Source organism: Somniosus microcephalus, chromosome 22 (genome assembly GCF_052327205.1).
Source record: "Somniosus microcephalus isolate GS21.2 chromosome 22, FLI_Smic_1.0, whole genome shotgun sequence".
In the NCBI taxonomy this organism is placed as follows: domain Eukaryota; kingdom Metazoa; phylum Chordata; class Chondrichthyes; order Squaliformes; family Somniosidae; genus Somniosus; species Somniosus microcephalus.
The window spans coordinates 60,007,356-60,026,318 of NC_141008.1; the positions used below are offsets into that span (position 1 = coordinate 60,007,356).

At 46.8% G+C, this 18,963-nt stretch overlaps 1 protein-coding gene across 3 annotated transcripts in view; it reads right to left on the reverse strand.

Moving 5' to 3' along the window:
- ccdc92ba (coiled-coil domain containing 92Ba) overlaps positions 1–17,648 on the reverse strand; it is a 90,081-nt gene extending 72,433 nt beyond the window's left edge. For 2 of the 3 annotated variants that reach the window (XM_085964876.1, XM_085964874.1), the window contains exon 1: positions 17,371–17,648. The gene's annotated coding sequence lies outside the window, so the exon portion shown is untranslated. Of the gene's footprint in view, positions 1–397; positions 434–17,370 lie in introns of all 3 variants that reach the window. The other variant, XM_085964875.1, reaches the window with a different exon arrangement.
- Between the last annotated feature and the right edge of the window lie 1,315 nt (positions 17,649–18,963).

Genomic DNA, 18,963 nt, shown 5'->3' on the forward strand with positions numbered 1-18,963 from the left:
ATCTTCTATACTCGAGGGGATACAAGACTAGACTATGCAACCTGTCCTCATAATTTACCCTGTCACATTTAATTGGCTGCCAAGCCGCGAATCAAAATCTCAATGAATACACTAGGGGATCTCCATCAGAAACCTATTAACAAATTCCTACCAAGTCCTGCCGAGATTTAACCCTTTCACATTTCAAATAAGAATCCCTCCATTCTCTCGCACACTGTGAATGGCACTTCCTCAACAGTGCCTACCCATCCAGAGGGAACATGACTACTGTATTAAAGCGGGCAAAATTTGGGTTAAAAATGTAACACTGTGAAATGTTTCCAGCCACCTATCTGCTACGTTCGATGTTTTATTTTCAGGTAGTGAGCGAGGCACCTGTTTTCAGAAATGCTCTTACCCTGTGCACGCTCTTTGGTATTCCGAGCTCCCGAATCTGTGCAATAATGGCAGAGCAAAAAACAAATGGGCATTATAATGTTCTCCCCGGAAGGGGCCAAGTCATGCTCCTGTACGCTTCCACGAACATCCCCTACCTTCCCGATCTCACCTTTCCTCAAAAGTGTGGTAGGGTATTCATCCAAGCAGAAATGTGCAGGGCTATGGGGAAAGAGTGGGGGCGGGGGGTAAGGGAGCGGGACTAATTGGATAGCTCTTTTAAAGAGCTGGCACGGGCATGATGGGCTGAATGGTAGTGTAGTGGTCATGTCACTGGGCTAGTAATTCAGAGGCCTGGACTAATGATCCGGAGACGTAGTTCAAATCCCACCACGGCAGCTGGGGAATTTAAATTCAGTTAATTAAATAAATCTGGAATAATTACTAGTATCAATGGTAACCATGAAACTATCGGATTGTCGTAAAAACCCATCTGGTTCACTAATGTCCTTTAGGGAAGGAAATCTGGCCTATATGTGACTCCAGACCCACAGCAATGTGGTTTACTCTTAACAGCCCTCTGAAATGGCCTAGCAAGTCACTCAGTTGTCAGCTCACCACCACCTGATGGGCAATAAATGCTGGCCTTGCCAGTGACACCCACATCCCATAAAGGAATAAAAAAAAAAAATGCAGGTGCAGCAAACAGTTAGGAAGGCAAATGGTGTGTTGACCTTCATTGCAAGAGGATTTGAGTAAAGGAGCAAGAATGTCTTACTACAGTTATACAGGGCCTTGGTGAGACCACACCTGGAGTATTGTGTGCAGTTTTGGTCTCCTTACCTAAGAAAGGATATACTTACCATAGAGGGAGTGCAGTGAAAGTTCACCAGACTGATTCCTGGGATGGCAGGACTGTCGTATAAGGAGAGATTGGGTTGACTAGGCCTGTATTCACTAGAGTTTAGAAGAATGAGAGGGGATCGCATTGAAACGTATAAAATTCTGACAGGGCTAGACAGACTGGCTGGGGGGGTTAGAACGAGGGGTCACAGTCTCAGGATACAGGTTATGACATTTAGGACTGAGATGAGGAGAAATTTCTTCACTCAGAGGGTGGTGAACCTGTGGAATTCTCTACCAGAGAAGGCTGTGGAGGCCAACTCACTGAATATATTTAAGAAGGAGATAGATAGATTTCTAGACACAAAAGGCCTCAAGGGGTATGGGGAGAGAGCAGGAATATGGTATTGAGATAGAGGATCAGCCATGATCATATTGAATGGCGGAGCAGGCTCGAAGGGCCTACTCCTGCTCCTATTTTTCTAGGTTCGAATGTTTCTGTGCTGTGTGATTCTCTGAGGGCATCTCCAGGGGCTCATTCTTGCCTTCACCTCATCAGTCACTTTTCAGTAGATGTTGGTAATGATCAGGGGAGGGGAGGAGGGGTTCCGAATGTCACCTTGGCTGCGATCACCACAGACTGGCAATTGAAGCGGGCGCACTTTTGGTTGACATTGCTCAGCTCGCCATTGGCCACTGCATTTACCAACTTGGCCATCAGGGGAGTGCACCATTTGGTTACGAACAGTGCAAACTTGGGTCCTCACTGATTTTGCACGTTATAATTTTAATAAAATACCCAGAATTACCAACCAGTTAACCTGATCCTTAAGGAGGAATGTGGTCAAATTTTACAAATGAAAAGTTTGTTGATGCACAATCCTCTGTCGAGTGTTTTTCGTGGTCGACAGCAGTGTTGTGAATCAGTGCTGCTTACAATCTTCCTTTTCAGTGTGCTAGCAGTGCTATTTAGATTTATTTCTATTTACTGACTAACTTCATTATAAAAAAGCTTTCTCACTTAAAGAATTATCCCAGGTGGGATATTTTACCCAGTGCACCGAATTAAAAATACTGTTACAATCGATTACTTGGAATAAGAAATGCCCTGCCAAGTACTAAACTGTGATGCCAGTAAAATGCATCCCTGTGGGGTAAAAAAACCATGTGGAGTCGGGACTTGCAAGGAGGTGATCCTGAGGGGATCAGATTATGGGGCCCACAATTACTGATGCCGAGTCCAACGCTGTAATATTAGTAAAATATCTCACTGAGCGATTAAAAACAGCATGTAGTCAAAACTTACAAGGAGGTGACAGAGCCATTGGGCGGGGGTGACAGCGTCATTGGGTGGGAGGGGGGTGACAGTGCCATTGGGTGGGAGGGGGTGATGGCGCCATTGGTGAGAGGGGGTGACGGCGCCATTGGGTGGGAGGGGGGTGACGGCGCCATTGGGTGGGAGGGGGTGACGGCGCCATTGGTGGGAGGGGGTGGCGGCGCCATTGGTGGGAGGGGTGACGGCGCCATTGGGTGGGAGGGGGTGACGGCGCCATTGGGTGGGAGGGGGTGACGGAGCCATTGGTGGGAGGGGGTGACGGAGCCATTGGTGGGAGGGGGTGACGGAGCCATTGGTGGGAGGGGGTGACGGAGCCATTGGGTGGGTGGGGGGTGACGGCACCATTGGTGGGAGGGGGTGACGGCGCCATTGGTGGGAGGGGGTGGTAGTGCCATTGGGTGGGAGGGGGTGACAGTGCCATTGGGTGGGAGGGGGTGACGGCGCCATTGGGTGGGAGGGGGTGACAGAGCCATTGGCCTAGATTTTCAGGGTGCCGTGAGGCGGGCTTTTAGGCGGGCAGGGGGGCAAAAATCCCGAATTCGGGGGTCCCGACACCATCCCGCCCAAAACCCGCCTCCACTTAAGTTTCACAGGGGGCGGTACCCGCCCCGCACTGGGACCCGCCGACCCGAGGCGGGAAGGGATTAGTGCCAATTAACTGCCTGTTAACAGGTAGTTAACAGGCAGTTTTTAGCCTAATCCCTATTTTGAGGGGTGTCGTGTGGGATTCCCGACGGCTCCAAACCACGCCAGGTTAGAGGAGTCGGGCCGTCGGGTTGAAGGGCTTGGAGGGGTCGCGATGTCGGTGTTCAGGCGAGTGATGGGTGCATGAGTGCAAAGGTAAGTGTGTTTGGTGTGTCTAAAGAAGTTTAAATTACCTGTACTTACCTTTACAGCCTTCCTTCCTCTAGGTTTCGGGAGTCCATCACTCAGCCGGCACTGAAAGCAAAATGGCTGCGATCTGTCAAAAGTGACAGCCTTCAGCTTTCAGTGCCGGTGAGAGTTCTAACTGAGTCTGTGTAGAAGGACTCAGGTTAGAAGTCAGACTGTCAGTGTTTGACAGCTTCAAACAGCTGTGAAACACTGATATTTCATCTGTCAACACCTCCTGACAGATGAAATTTCAGTCTGTGGCATCACCTGTTGCCGGGTGGCCCTTAATTGGCCTGCTGAGCCCGCTGGGAGGGCTCAACAAGGTCAATCAAGGGAAAATCGCGTGGATTGGCCGGACGTCGATGTAGGCGGGACTAAAACCCGAAAGTTGTAGTCCCGCCTCCTTCCCGACAGCTTAATGAAAATCGACCCCATTGAGTGGGAGGGGGTGGTAGTGCCATTGGGTGGGTGGAGGCGCCACCATTTCCAGCAGTCTAGGTTTCTGTTGTGCCAGTGCCAGGCGAGGCTGCTCATTTCCCAAATAATCCAAGGCAAAACTGAACGCTGAGTCACCCGAGGGGGTTCCTGCACACCTCCCTAGTGGGGCTGGTTATAGAGCAGCACTAGCAGGCACCTGAAACCAGGGTGTCTGTCTGCTCCCATTTTTTTACAATACGGTGTAGCAGGGAAAGCCTAAAATAATGAACACCTTAAAAAAAGACACGCGCTGTTGACAGGCCTACACAAAGCAGCAGCTCATGTTGCAGCTTTCACACACCCACTTCAACACTTTAATCTTCCTTTTCCCCTAAGCCTTCTTTTCCCTAGTCTCCTCCGCTCCTGTGCTGAAGTTGCCCTCTGGTACCTCACCTTCATGATCATTCACCACGTGTGACCCTTGATCGAGATTTTCTTGGCAGACTGTTTTGATTAGTGGATGCATCACAGCCAAGCCCGATCCTACAGTCTACCGATTACTACAGTTATACAGGGCCTTGGTGAGACCACACCTGGAGTACTGTGTGCAGTTTTGGTCTCCTTACCTAAGAAAGGATATACTTGCCATAGAGGGAGTGCAGCGAAGGTTCACCAGACTGGTTCCTGGGATGGCAGGACTGTCGTATGAAGAGAGATTGGGTCGACTAGGCCTGTATTCACTAGAGTTTAGAAGAATGAGAGGGGATCTCATTGAAACGTATAAAATTCTGACAGGGCTAGACAGGCTGGATGCAGGGAGGATGTTTCCCCTGGCTGGGGGGTCTAGAACGAGGGGTCACAGTCTCAGGATATAGGTTATGACATTTAGGACTGAGATGAGGAGAAATGTCTTCACTCAGAGGGTGGTGAACCTGTGGAATTCTCTACCACAGAAGGCTGTGGAGGCCAAGTCGCTGAATATATTTAAGAAGGAGATGGATAGATTTCCAGACACAAAAAGCATCAAGAGGTATGGGAATATGGTATTGAGATAGAGGATCAGCCATGATCATATTGAATGGTGGAGCAGGCTCGAGGGGCCGAATGGCCTGCTCCTGCTCCTATTTTTCTATGTTTCTATCCTATAGTTAACCAGCGTGGGTCTCGGGATGACAATTGGGAATGGTAACCCTGGCTGATTGTTCTCCCCTCACTAGCTCAAAGGCACTGACACCAATTGCAGTGCTCCCACAGGAGTAGGCTATTCAGTGCCTCGGGCCTGCTCCACCATTCAATTAGATCATGGCTGATCTGCACCTCAACTCTATTTTCCTGCCTTTGCTGCCCTGGCTCAGATCAGCTAGCTTGGCACACGTCAGAAACTGAACCGGGGGCCTTCCTGTACCACGCCAGGCAGTGCACTTACACACAATTTATTATCAATTCTATTTTTTCCCCAGTCAGGATTGTTATCCCAAACCATGTGGCTTGTTTGCCCTTTCACCTCTACCCTTTGACCTATACTGCTGTCTGTGCGGCTTTATAAATAGATCACCCGTGGGTTGGTACTATTGCACAATTCTGAAACTAAAACAGAAATTGCCTCAAACGCACAGCAGTTCTGATGGAAGATCTCCACCTGAAAGGTTGACCAGTTTTTGCTCTTTTTATAGATGCTGATGATGGTTCTGTTGTGCATTTGCAGCATTTTCTGGCTTTTCTTCTGATTTCCAGTGTCAGCCATGGCTCAGTGGGTAGCACACTTGCCTCGGCGTCAGAAGGTTGTGGGTTCAAGTCCCACTCCAGAGACTTGAGCACATAAAAGCTGACACTCCAGTGCAGTGCTGAGGGAGCGCTGCACTGTCGGAAGTGCCGTCTTTCGGATGAGACGTTAAACCGAGGCCCCCGTCTGCCCTCTAAGGTGGACGTAAAAGATCCCGTGGCACTATTTCGAAGAAGAGCAGGGGAGTTATCCCCGGTGTCCTGGCCAATATTTATCCCTCAAATCAACATCACTAAAAGCAGATTATCTGGTCATTATCACATTGCTGTTTGTGGGAGCTTGCTGTGCGCAAATTGGCTGCTGCGTTTCCCACATTACAACAGTGACTGCACTTTGAAAAGTACTTCATTGGCTGTAAAGTGTTTTGGGACGTCCGGTGGTCGTTCTTTTATCTCTTGTGCCAGCATTTGCAGTTTTCTTTTCAAATTTCCTGCACAGTTCTGCTTCTTCAGCGAAGGCTGCCACTCTCGGACGGAAACGTGTCTTCATTCTCCGAGTCTGCTCTGGACAGCAGGTAATGCTCACCAAACAGGCCATGAATGCTGAATGCTGGACAACCATTGTTCAATTCTACGGATGTAGTTGAAGCCACACCTTTAGGTCCTTTTTGGACCTTTAAGGAAGGTGGGATCGATAGCCCTCATTATTAGAAATATAAAATAAGTACCCAGAGTATAAATCAGGGTTAAAAAATAAGGACTTCAGCACCTTTACAAGTCAGATGGAAGTGGTATTTGTATCCAGTCGGAAAATTGGTATTGCCAATTTTCTGATGGATCTTTACGTATATTTATAATGAATCATGAAAGTACTTTGAGTACTGGCAACATTGCAAATAATGTTAACCCAATATCAGCAAGCTCTGAAGAGAGGCTGCACTGTATAAATACCAACATTCGACAAATACACACTAGTTAAGAGTTTCTACATTACCCAGGAGGAATTTCTTCTCTGAGGGTCGTGAATCTTTGGAATTCTCTACCCCGGAGAGCTGTGGAGGCGGAGTCATTGAATATATTCAAGGCGGAGATTGACAGACATTTGAGCTACAGGGGAGTCGAGGGTTATAGGGAGCGGGCGGGAAGTGGAGTTGAGGCCAAGATCAGATCAGCCATGATCTCATTGAATGGCGGAACAGGCTCGAGGGGCTGAATGGCCTGCTCCTGCTCCTATTTCTTATGTTCTTAGATCAGATCTTATGTTCTTAGATCAGATCAGCCATGATCTCATTGAATGGCGGAACAGGCACGAGGGGCTGAATGGCCTCCTCCGGCCCCTATGTTCCTTCCTAATGTAGCAACTGACTGCAGAAAATCAAAGTCACAGCCATCAAATTCTGAAGCGCACAAACTGGAAAGAGATGCAAAATGGAGAAAAAGGGCTGAGGAACAAATCACAGTAAATATGTCACTGGTTAGCTTAAAGGCTGATAAAAAGTCCGACTGTGCAATTCCCACTGCCATTAGAGTTAAATATAGCAACTTCATAATGTGATGGGGCTCAAAGTCCCAGCACTATCACCCGCTGACGCTAGCTTGCAAAGTACAGGAAGAGTCACCATTGTCGATATTCGTCTGTTTTGACCGACCCTGCAATGAATTTAATAACCAGCCTGGTTTGCAAATGATATTTAACATCCTAAAGCTGATGATAATGGAAGCTGAACAAAGCAAAATGAAATCCGACACGGTTTGCTCTGCTCCTGCTGCTGTGTCTCCCGAGACGTCCTGTGCCATCGCCTCTGCTCAAACTCCTCCTCCAGGTCAGCTGCCTCTCCCGAGGCCGCTACTTGCACTGGCGACAGCTGCTCATGTTGCTGCTGCTGAAAATGTTGCTTCTTGCCAACGTCCTTATGATATAGTTATCGGTGCAATCATCGAGACCATTGACTCTGTATTCCCTATTTCTGCTTTAGTTTCTTAGTCCAAAGTCATCTAGTAGTAGAAATCTGGAATTCTCTCCCCTCAAAAGGCTGTGGATGCCGGGACAATTGGAGCTTTCAAGACTGAAATCGATAGTTTTTTGTTGGGTAAAGGTATCGAGGGATATGGAGCTAAGGCAGGTGAATGGAGTTGAGGAACAGATCAGCCATGATCTAATTGAATGGCGGAACAGGCTCAAGGGGCTGAATGGCTTACTCATGTTCCTATGTACTCTCTATTTAAATGTCTATAATATACAACAATAACAACTTGCATTTATATAGTGCCTTTAACATAGTAAAACATCCCAAGGCGCTTCACAGGAGTGTTATCAGACAAACTTTGACACCGAGCTACATAAGGAGATATTAGGACTGCTGACCAAAAGTTTGGTCAAAGAGGTAGGTTTTAAGGAGCATCTTCTGGGAGGAGAGAGGGGTAGAGACACAGAGAGGTTTAGGAAGGGAATTCCAGAGTTTAGGGGCTAGTCAGCTGAAGGCACGGCCGCCAAAGGTGGAGTGATTAAAATCGAGGATGTGCAAGAGGCCAGAATTGGAGGAGCGCAGAGATCTCAGAGGGTTGTAAGGCTGGAGGAAGTTACAGAGAGAGGGAGGGGAGAGGAGAGGCCATGGAGGGATTTGAAAACAAGGATGAGAATTTCAAAATCGAGGCATTGGGACCGGGAGCCAATATAGGTCAGCGAGCACAGGGATGATGGGTGAACGGGACTTGATGCAATTTAGGACACAGGCAGCAACGTTTTGGATGAACTCAAGTTTATGTAGGGTGTAAGATGAGGGGCCGGCCAGGAAAGCATTGGATAGTCAAGTCTAGGGGTAACCAAGGCATGGATGAGGGGTTCAGCAGAAGGTATATTATTTAAAACTGAAACTCTAGGATACCTCAGTGACCCAGTGCATTCACCTCATGAGTAACTGAGCTCCAAGGACAGGAAGATCCCAGCTTCAATCCACAGTATCTGCTTAATTGGTTGGTCTCAGCCAGAGCAGCAATTGTCCTCAGTGCCCCTGTGTTTGGGAGGAGAAAATCAGCCAGAGTTCCCACTATCCAGTGATTCCTGCTGAAAATGTGCATGGATGATAATTGGACAAGGACAGGATCAGGTAAAGCCATGATGCTCCCCACACCCCCCACCCCATAGTCAAAAATCCTGCTGATGGTCACTGCAAAGCTTCACACATGAATAATGGCCACTTGGGTGAGGTACCGGAGACGGACCACAGCCTGTGGAACCACACTCCAGCAAGGGGTCAATACCTTCCAATAGAGATAGGGACCTAAGAAAATTGGTGAGGGAAAGAGAATTGGTTAAGTACATAAACATTTTGTGGTGATGAATCAGGACCTGATAAAGGTAGACCCAGCTCAGTCAACCTCGCAAATTCCTCCTCACTAACATCTGGGGAATGGTGTCAAAGGATAATGTGCATCAGGGGTGAGAAAACGTTTCTTTGAGCTCATTGCCAGTGACCTGCAAGTGAGGATTGTGATGTGGAAGATGTGGATTTGATGACACCGGAAGATATGAGCGAGCTAACAGGAGTTGCAATGAAATGCCGTCGGGAACGAGAGCACAATTGGAACAAATTCCTCCAATCCAAGACCTTTGTGAAACACCGAGACACTAGAGACGTGTATGAGCAAGTGACGGGCCACATTATGATTTAGGGCTGTAACTGAAAGCTTCAGGCAAATGAAAATGGGACCATTTAAAAAAAAAAAAAAAATTCACATAGATTGGGCTAACCAAATTAGTAACAATACTGTGGAGGAGGAATTCCTGGAGTGTTTACAGGATGGTTTCCTGGACCAATATGTCGAGGAACCAACCAGAGATCAGGCCATCTTAGACTGGGTATTATGTAACGAGAAAGGATTAATTAGCAATCTTGTTGTACGAGGCCCCCTGGGTCGGAGCGATCATAATATGATCGAATTCTTCATTAAGATGGAGAATGAAGTAGTTGACTCAGAGACAAGGGTCCTCAATTTAAATAAAGGAAACTATGATGGTCTGAGGAGCGAGTTGGGTAGGATTGATTGGGGAATGTCACTCAAAGGGTTGACAGTGGATAGGCAATGGCAAACATTCAAAGACCGAATGGATGAGCTACAGAATTTGTTCATCCCAGTTTGGCATGAAAATAAAACAAAAAAGGTGACTCAACCATGGCTAACAAGGGAAATTAGGAATAGCATAAGATCCAAGGAGAGGACATATAAATTGGCCAGAAAAAGCAATAATCCTGAGGATTGGGAGCAGTTTAGAATTCAACAAAGGAGGACAAAGGGATTAATTAAGAAGGGGAAAATAGAATATGAGAATAAGCTTTCAGGGAACATAAAAACTGACTGTAAAAGCTTTTATAGATATGTGAAGAGAAAAAGATTGGTGAAGTCAAGCGTAGGTCCCTTGCAGTCAGAATCAGGGGAATTTATAATGGGGAACAAAGAAATGGTAGACCAACTAAATACATATTTTGGTTCTGTCTTCACAAAGGAGGACACAAATAACCTCCCAGAGGTGCCGGGGAACATAGGGTCTGATGAAAGGGTGAAACTGAAAGAAATCAGTATTTGTAGAGAAATGGTGTTAGGAAAATTGATGGGACTGAAGGCCGATAAATCCCCAGGGCCTGATAATCTACATCCCAGGGTACTTAAGGAAGTGGCCCTAGAAATAGTAGATGCATTGTTGGTCATCTTCCAGAACTCGACAGACTCTGGAACAGTACCCATGGATTGGAGGGTAGCTAATGTTACCCCACTATTCAAAAAAGGTGGTAGAGAAAAAGCGGGGAATTATAGACCGGTAAGCCTGACATCGGTAGTGGGGAAAATGCTAGAGTCCATTATAAAAGATGTAATAGCAGAGCACTTGGAAAGCAGTGACAGGATCAGACAAAGTCAACATGGATTTACAAAAGGTAAATCGTGCTTGACTAATCCACTGGAATTTTTTGAGGATGTAACTGGTAAAATAGATAAGGGAGAACCGGTGGATGTGATGTATTTGGACTTTCAGAAGGCTTTCGATAAGGTCCCGCATAGGAGATTAGCGTGCAAAATTAAGGCACATGGGATTGGGGGCAAGGTATTGACTTGGATAGAGAACTGGTTGGCGGATAGAAAGCAAAGAGTTGGAATAAACGGGTCGTTTTCCGAGTGGCAGGCAGTGACTAGTGGGGTACCGCAAGGATCGGTCCTAGGGCCCCAGCTGTTCACAATATATATTAATGATCTAGACGAGGAAATTGGATGTAATATCTCCAAATTTGCAGACGACACAAAACTGGGTGGGAGGGTATGCTGTGAGGAGGATGTCGTGAAACTCCAGTACGATTTGGACAGGTTGGGTGATTTGCCATGTTTCTGCCCAATGCACTATAATGTGGATAAATGCGAGGTTATCCACTTTGGTGGTAAAAACAGGAAGGCAGACTATTATTTGAGTGGCAATAGATTGGGAGAAGGGGAAGTGCAAAGAGACCTGGGTGTTCTTGTGCACCAGTCGCTGAAGGTAAGCATGCAGGTGCAGCAGGCGGTTAAGAAGGCAAATGGTATGTTGGCCTTCGTAGCAAGAGGGTTCGAGTACAGGAACAAGGATGTCTTGCTGCAGTTGTACAGGGCCTTGGTGAGACCGCACCTTGAGTATTGTGTGCAGTTTTGGTCACCTTATCTGAGGAAGGACGTTCTTGCCATGGAAGGAGTGCGGCGAAGATTCACCAGATTGATACCTGGGATGGCAGGAATGACGTATGAGGAGAGATTGTGTCGATTGGGCTTATACTCGCTGGAGTTTAGAAGATTGAGAGGGGATCTCATCGAAACCTATAAAATTCTGTCAGGCCTGGACAGACTAGATGCAGGAAGGATGTTTCCGATGGCCGGGGAGTCCAGAACCAGGGGTCATAGTCTAAGGATAAGGGATAAGCCATTTAGGACTGAAATGAGGAGGAATTTCTTCACCCAGAGAGTGGTGAACCTGTGGAATTCTCTACCACAGAGGGCAGTGGAGGCCAGTTCATTAAATATATTCAAGAAGGCGTTAGATATATTTCTTAAGACTAAAGGGATCAAGGGATATGGGGAGAGGGCAGGGACAGGGTACTGAGTTTGGATGATCAGCCATGATCGCATTGAATGGCGGAACAGGCTCGAGGGGCCGAATGGCCTACTCCTGCTCCTATCTTCTATGTTTCTATATTTCTATCAGGAAAAATATCATCGAATGACTTAAAGGTTTGAATTATTAGTGCGGAATATCTAGCAACATTGACATTTAAATGTCACCCAGAATGATTCTTAATTTAAAAGTGAAATTAAAGAATAAAATATTCTGACCTAACTACTTAAAAACAAGGATCTGATTCTGTGTAGTTTCGACCCATCAAGTCTCCCTCATCTGAGGTCGGCCTGTCTCTCTCATTTCAATTTAAAAAGATAACCTACTTTAATCCACCTTACTCTTTAAAGTGAACTCAGTCCCAAATGTTCAACTGGGTTCACAATCGGTCTCATTCTTTCTGACCTTCTATAGATCTCACTCCTCGCATTTCCCCAGTGTTGACAGCTCTGGTAGATTATGATAGAAAATCGTCTGTGTCTTGGGGACTCTGCCTTTCAGACCATTTTAGGTTATTTTACCTTCTCCTGCCTCCAGTTTTAAGCAGGATCACAATCTAGAACAACTGGCTGGGGTTGAGTAAAATATTGATCGGCGGTGGTTACTCTGTATGCTGTCCTTTCGAGGATTTCAACTTTAGTTGTTCAGTGGGACTTTGTATACCCCCAACCTGTCTCCCTTTTTGGGTTATAGGAATATTGGAACATAGTAACAGGAGTAGGCTATTCAGCCCCTCGAGCCTTCAATTAGATCATGGCTGATCTGTATCTTAACTCCATTTACTCGCCTTAGCTCCAAATCCCTTGATACCCTTACCTAACAAAAATATCGAGCTCAGTCTTGAAAGCTCCAACTGACCACAGCCTTCTGGAGGAGAGAGTTCCAAATTTCTACTACCTTAAGTGTGGAAAAGTGGTTCCTGATTTCTGTCATGAATGGCCTTAGCTCTAATTTTAAAATTATATTCCCTCGTTCTTGATCCCCCATCAGAGTAATAGTTTCTGTGTATAAGAACATAAGAAATAGGAGCAGGAGTCGGCTATTTGGCCCCTCGAGCCTGCTCCACCATTCAATAAGATCATGGCTGATCTCCTACCTCATCTCCACTTTCCTGCACTATCCCCATATCTCTGGATTCCATTAATATTCAAAAATCTATCGATCTCTGTCTTGAATATACTCAACGACTGAGCCTCCACAGCCCTCTGGGGTAGAGGATTCCAAAGATTCACCACCCTCTGAGTGAAGAAATTTCTTCTCATCTCAGTCCTAAATGGCCGACCCCTTATTCTGAGACTGTGACCCCTGATTCCAGACTCCCCAGCCAGGGGAAACTTCCACCCTGCATCTACCCTGTCAAGCCCTGTAAGAATGTTGTATGTTTCAATGAGATCACCTCTCATTCTTCTAAACTCCAGAGAATATAGGCCTAGTCTACTCAATCTCTCCTCATAGGACAATCCCCCCATCCCAGGAATCAGTCTGGTATCTACCCTATCAGATCCATTTAAGATTTTAAACAACTCGATCAGGTCACCCCTCAATTGTCTATACTCGAGGGAATACGAGCCAAGTTTATGCAACCTGTCCTCACAATTTAACCCTCTAAGCCCCCGGTATCACTCTGGGTCTGAAGTACTGTACTTTGCTAAATCCAAAGCACTGGAGAAGTGCATTAGATCACAGGTTGGCACTTCACCGAAAGTGTTTTATGCCAAAACCAAAAACAACAAGGGTCAGCTTTTATTACTGAGGTGATTAAAAAGCTGCCGAGACCTCTCAAAGGTGCATCATTACTGAGTTCCCCCTGAGCAGCACAGTGGCATAGTGGTTAGCACTGTTGCCTCACAACGCCAGGGACCCGGGTTCAAATCCGGCCTCGGGTGACTGTCTGTGTGGAGTTTGCACATTCTCCCCGTGTTTGCGTGGGGTTTCCTCCGGGTGCTCCGGTTTCCTCCCACAATCCAAAGATGTGTGGGTTAGGTTGATTGGCCATGATAAAAATTGTCCCTTAGTGTTAGGGGGGATTAAATACGTGGGGTTACGGGGATAGGGCTTGGGTGGAATGGCTGTCGGTGTAGGGACCAGGTGCTAGGGTTTGGATGATCAGCCATGATCTCATTGAATGGCGGAGCAGGCTCGAATGGCCTACTTCTGCTCCTATCTTCTATGTTTCTATGTAAAACAATAAGGTGCTTTTCTGTTCCATGTAGCGTGTTCTGGTGATGGGCTGCAATGCTCCAACCATTTCCAAATGAGCGTTTATTGTGAGTATATTCCCAGAGAAAGACTTGCATTTATATAGCACCTTTCACGACCACCGGATGTCCCAAAGTGCTTTACAGCCAATGAAGTATTTTTTGAAGTGCAGTCACTGTTGTAATGTAGGAAACGTGGCAGACAATTTGCACACAGCAAGCTTCCACCAACAGCAATGACCAGATAATTTGTTTTTTTATTATGTTGATTGAGGGATAAGCATTGGCCAGGACACCAGGGATAACTCCCCTGCTCTTCTTCGAAATAGTGCCGTGGGATCTTTTACGTCCACCTGAGGGGGCAGATGGGGCCTCGGTTTAACGTCTCACCCGAAAGACGGCACCTCCGACAGTGCAGCACTTCCTCAGCACTGCACAGAGGTAGATTTCTCCCCTTCCAATTTTTTTTCCTAATTACCCTCTTCCCCATCCCCTTCCCCTATTCATGTTTACCACTCTCTCGTTGGCTGAGGCACTGGATGGCTTTGCTCAGTATCACTTCTTGCTTGACCTAGCAGAAAAATCATCAGTTGAAATGGGCAGTTTTGCCTGCTCTTAAATAGTCTGGCTGAGACTGACGCCAGTCGCTTCCCATTGGGTAGACTCACTACAAGTGTCGCCTGGGCTGGGATTTTGAGCTCAATCTCTTTGTCCATCTGACTGTCTAACTGCAGGAGTTGTAAGTGTTGTAGGAGTTGTGTGGCCTTTGGTCCCCCTCAGCATCATCCCGTCCACTTCACTTAGTTGAATGGTTTCAGACTGAATTCTATTGTTCTTGCCCGGGCAAGGAAAGAATCCACAGGCTGAGATCAGATGGTCACCCACCCCTTTTTCACCCCAAGAGCTGCAAACGCATGGACGATCATAGAAACATAGAAGATAGGAGCAGGAGTAGGCCATTCGGCCCCTCGAGCCTGCTCCGCCATTCAATGCGATCATGGCTGATTATCCAAATTCAGTACCCTGTCCCTGCTTTCTCCCCATATCCCTTGATCCCTTTAGCCTTAAGAAATATATCTAACTCCTTCTTGAATATATTTAATGAATTGGCCTCAACTGCCTTCTGTGGTAGAGAATTCCACAGGTTCACCACTCTCTGGGTGAAGAAATTCCTCCTCATCTCTGTCCTAAATGGCTTAACCCCTCTTATCTTTAGACTGTGACCCCTGGTTCTGGACTCCCTGCCATCGGGAACAGCCTTCCTGCATCAAGGTGCATTTGCACTAGTGAGGCCCTCGGAAAGCTGTAGTAAAGTGTAAACATTGGGAGCCAAGGCCCCTACAGTTCTAAACATTGTACGTGACCATAAGGAATGATTATGGATGTTAGGTGTTCCACACAATCTGAGTGACATTGGGGGTGAAATTTGACCTGGGCGGGGACGCAAAACAGGCGGTATCGCACCCATCGCCCGTTACACGCCCCGCCCAATATTCTGCTCCATTCACTTCAATAGAATTGAATGTGTCGTAAACTGGTTGCAAAAGCAATTACGCCGGTCTTGTGTCCCACCCCCTAAAGCTCGCCTTTAAAACAAGCTCAGGAACCCCCCCCCAGATTTTATGATCTTGGTTAGTAATACTTTTCTAATTTGAGCGTGTGATATATAGCAGGGCTGTGCATTCATGCAGGGTAGCGTGTTATTGAGGTAGGCAGACTCCTAGCCCCCATCCTGCATAACATTTCTCACATTTGCACCATTCTCTATGACAACCACACTAACTTAGAAGATGGCTTTAACAGGCCACTACATACACCCAAAGCCACTGAATGTAACATACTCAACCAGAAACCAACTGCCCCTCAACCATTGCTATTGATCACGGATCTGTGCACAAAGATCTTGGATTTTCCAAGAGCATGAATGGCCAGGTGGCCATCTGAGGTTGATCTTAGTAAAGCTGAGCTCCACATTTTTTATTCTGAAGTGCACGGCCAGGCATGGATAATGATGATGGTTTTCCATTTGTAAATGGAAACTTCCGCACAGAATGTCTTGTGTTTACCCCCTAGTGTTGGGAAAGACACAGCAAAACTGCCACAACTGGGGCAGACGGTAGAGAATGCGACAGCACGTGAGGTAACGTAGGCCAAAGCAGTCTGACAGTACCATTCGTATTTCTATAGCAAACTATGCTACAGTTGAATAAAATGGCAAAGTCTCTTCTTACTGACTTCGATACAGGAAATAAACGTCCATCTTGGTACAGGAAATATGCTTACTTGGTAGCGCTCTTGCCGTTGAGTCTGAAGGTTGGTGCGTTCAAGCCCCGCTACAGAGATCTAGGCTAACACTTCAGTCCAGTACGGTGGGACTGCTATATTGTTGGAGGTGGTCCAGTTGGGATCGCCAGGTTGGCAGTGAGGGACTGTTGATAAAGGTGAATGAGTACCCCAGGCCACAATTACACTTAAATTTAGCCTAATTGTACAGCAGTCTGTTTTATTTATCACTGTGCAAGTTCTCCAAAATTATATTAGTGGACCAGGACAGGACCAAGTCTGACTGCCTGTTGGAAGACACAATGAAATTTGAGCCAGCCCCAATGGTCTCCCCCACTCCGATTATACCACACCGGCGGAGTAAAGTACAACATTCTACATTTTAGGAATATAACCGAGGACCCGCCTGCCCTCTCAGGAGGTTACAAAAGATCTCATGGCACTAGTCGTTGAAGAGCAGGGGAGCTCTGGCCAATATTTATCCCTCGACCATTGCTGTTTGTGGGACCTTGCTGTGTGCAGATTGGCTGCCGTGTTTCCTACATTACAACTGTGACTACGCTTCAAAAAGTACTTTATTGGCTGTAATAAAGCACCTCGGGAGGTCTCGAGGTCGTGAAAGGCGCTATAGAAATGCAAGTTCTTTCTTATAATTGAATCCACCTTCACGCAGTGGACAAGGACACGCACTGTGATGACAACACTGAACAGTTACATAACCTGATCGGTTTACAATTCCAAAGAGGCAAGATGTGACTGAAGAGGAGGGGGGGGGGGGGGGGGTGGTGGTTGGAGGAGCAGACTGAAACCACCCTCCCTGCCCATCTACAGGGCAAAACGGTTCCTGTCCCTGGGCAGCAAGTGCGGGCAGAGTTGCCCAGCCTTTCCCCACCGCATCTCCACAAGAGGCAGGGCTGAGGAGAGCTGTACCGGGAGAAAAGAGCCATTGTAAACAAACCGATACAGGGGAGCTCGGCACATCACAGTGCGGCCCAATCAGACTTGATTTTTACTCTTCCACCAAAATAAGAGGCTGCAAATCAACAGAATTAAAAAAAAAATGATCTTAAGAAACTCAAATTTCACATTTACATTTTAATCCAACACGAACCAAGGTGGAGCTGGGATGGGAGGTGGGGGGTGGAAATTGAAGTGAGTTTGCAATGATTTAAATAAACAAACGCTGTACTCACCAGAGGAACGAGCAGTCTGTGAACTGTGGGGATTTACTGGAGCTGCTGAACAAAGGCATAAACACAAGGACGGGCTGTTCCACACACACAGGGACCGAGCTTTACAAATGCATCAACATCGCAGCACATCTCCCCGCACAGCCGAGCCTGGCCGGGGAAGGAGGGAGGGAGGGAGGAAGTCCTGACGATGCTAAGTTGTGGAGTGAAGGACGGAGCGCCCGTCACTCGGCGGAACAGCTGATCCTCCGCCGTAAACACGGTCCAACGTGACCGGAAGGTCAGGGCAGATCCTCTCCCGGAGGAAAGCATTGAGCGCTGATGTCACCCACTCAACCATGAATGTCCTGCATATATTTTTTTTTAAAGTAGCCAGTTTCCATTTGATGTTTTTGCAATAACAAGATTACAGTCTTGTTAATGCATTAAAAAAAACCTCTACCACTTAGAAGGACAAGGGTAGCAGGTGCATGAGAACACCATCACCTCCAAGTTGCCCTCCAAGTCTTTTTTTTTACAGTTTCAAGTTCCCAGGATCAGTTTTGGGTCCAGAGGCGATCTCATTGAAACATATGAGATTCTGAGAGGCTAGATGCTGAGAGATTGTTTCCCCTGGCCGGGGAGTCTAGAACCAGGGGTCCCAGTCTCAGGATAAGGGGCCGGCCATTTAGGACTGAGATGAGGAGACATTTCTTCACTCGGAGGGTGGTGAATCTTTGGAATTCTCTGCCCCAGAGGGCTGTGGATGCTCAGTCGTTGAGTAGATTCAAGGCTGAGATTGCTAAGTTTTTGGACTCTAGGGGAATCAAGGGATATGGGGATCAGGTGGGAACGTGGAGCTGAGGTCGAAGATCAGCCATGATCTTATTGAATGGCGGAGCAGGCTCGAGGGGCCGTCTGGTCGACTGCTCCTGTTTCTTAAGTCACACGCCAGCCCGACTTAAGACATATAGCGCCGTTCCTTCATCGTCACTGGGTCAAAATCCTGGAACTCCCTATTTAACAGCAGCTCCACCACACGGACTGCAGGTTCAAGAAGAAGGCCCACCATCACCTTCTCAAGGGCAACTAGGGATGGGCAATAAATGCTGGTCTTGCCAGCAACGCCCACATCCCAAGAATTTGTTTTTCTTAAAAAGCAGACGCTGCACTCCCACCAGGAACTGGTTGTCCTCTAGGTGACTATTGTTATTTCTAGACACAAAGTCGATGGGTTTTTGAATCTGGTAAAAATGTTTCCTGTCAGCTCAATGTTTTTTTAATGTAGTAGAATGTATACACAATTTTGGGGTTCCTTATTTGCCATAAACTTTATTTTTTTGTAATAGTTTTAAAATGATCTTTACAAAATATGCCATGATCTTATTGAATGGCAGAACAGGCTCAATGGGCCCTGTGGCCAACTCCTGCTCCTATTTCTTATGTTCTTAATGATATGCTGCTGTAATCGTCACGTGTAATGGACAGTTTGACTCCTTGGTGCTTGTGGTCACGAATGAATAAGAACATATAATAAATAGGAGCAGGAGTCGGCCATTCGGCCCTTCGAGCCTGCTCCGCCCTTCAGTAAGATCATGGCTGATCTTCTACCTCAAC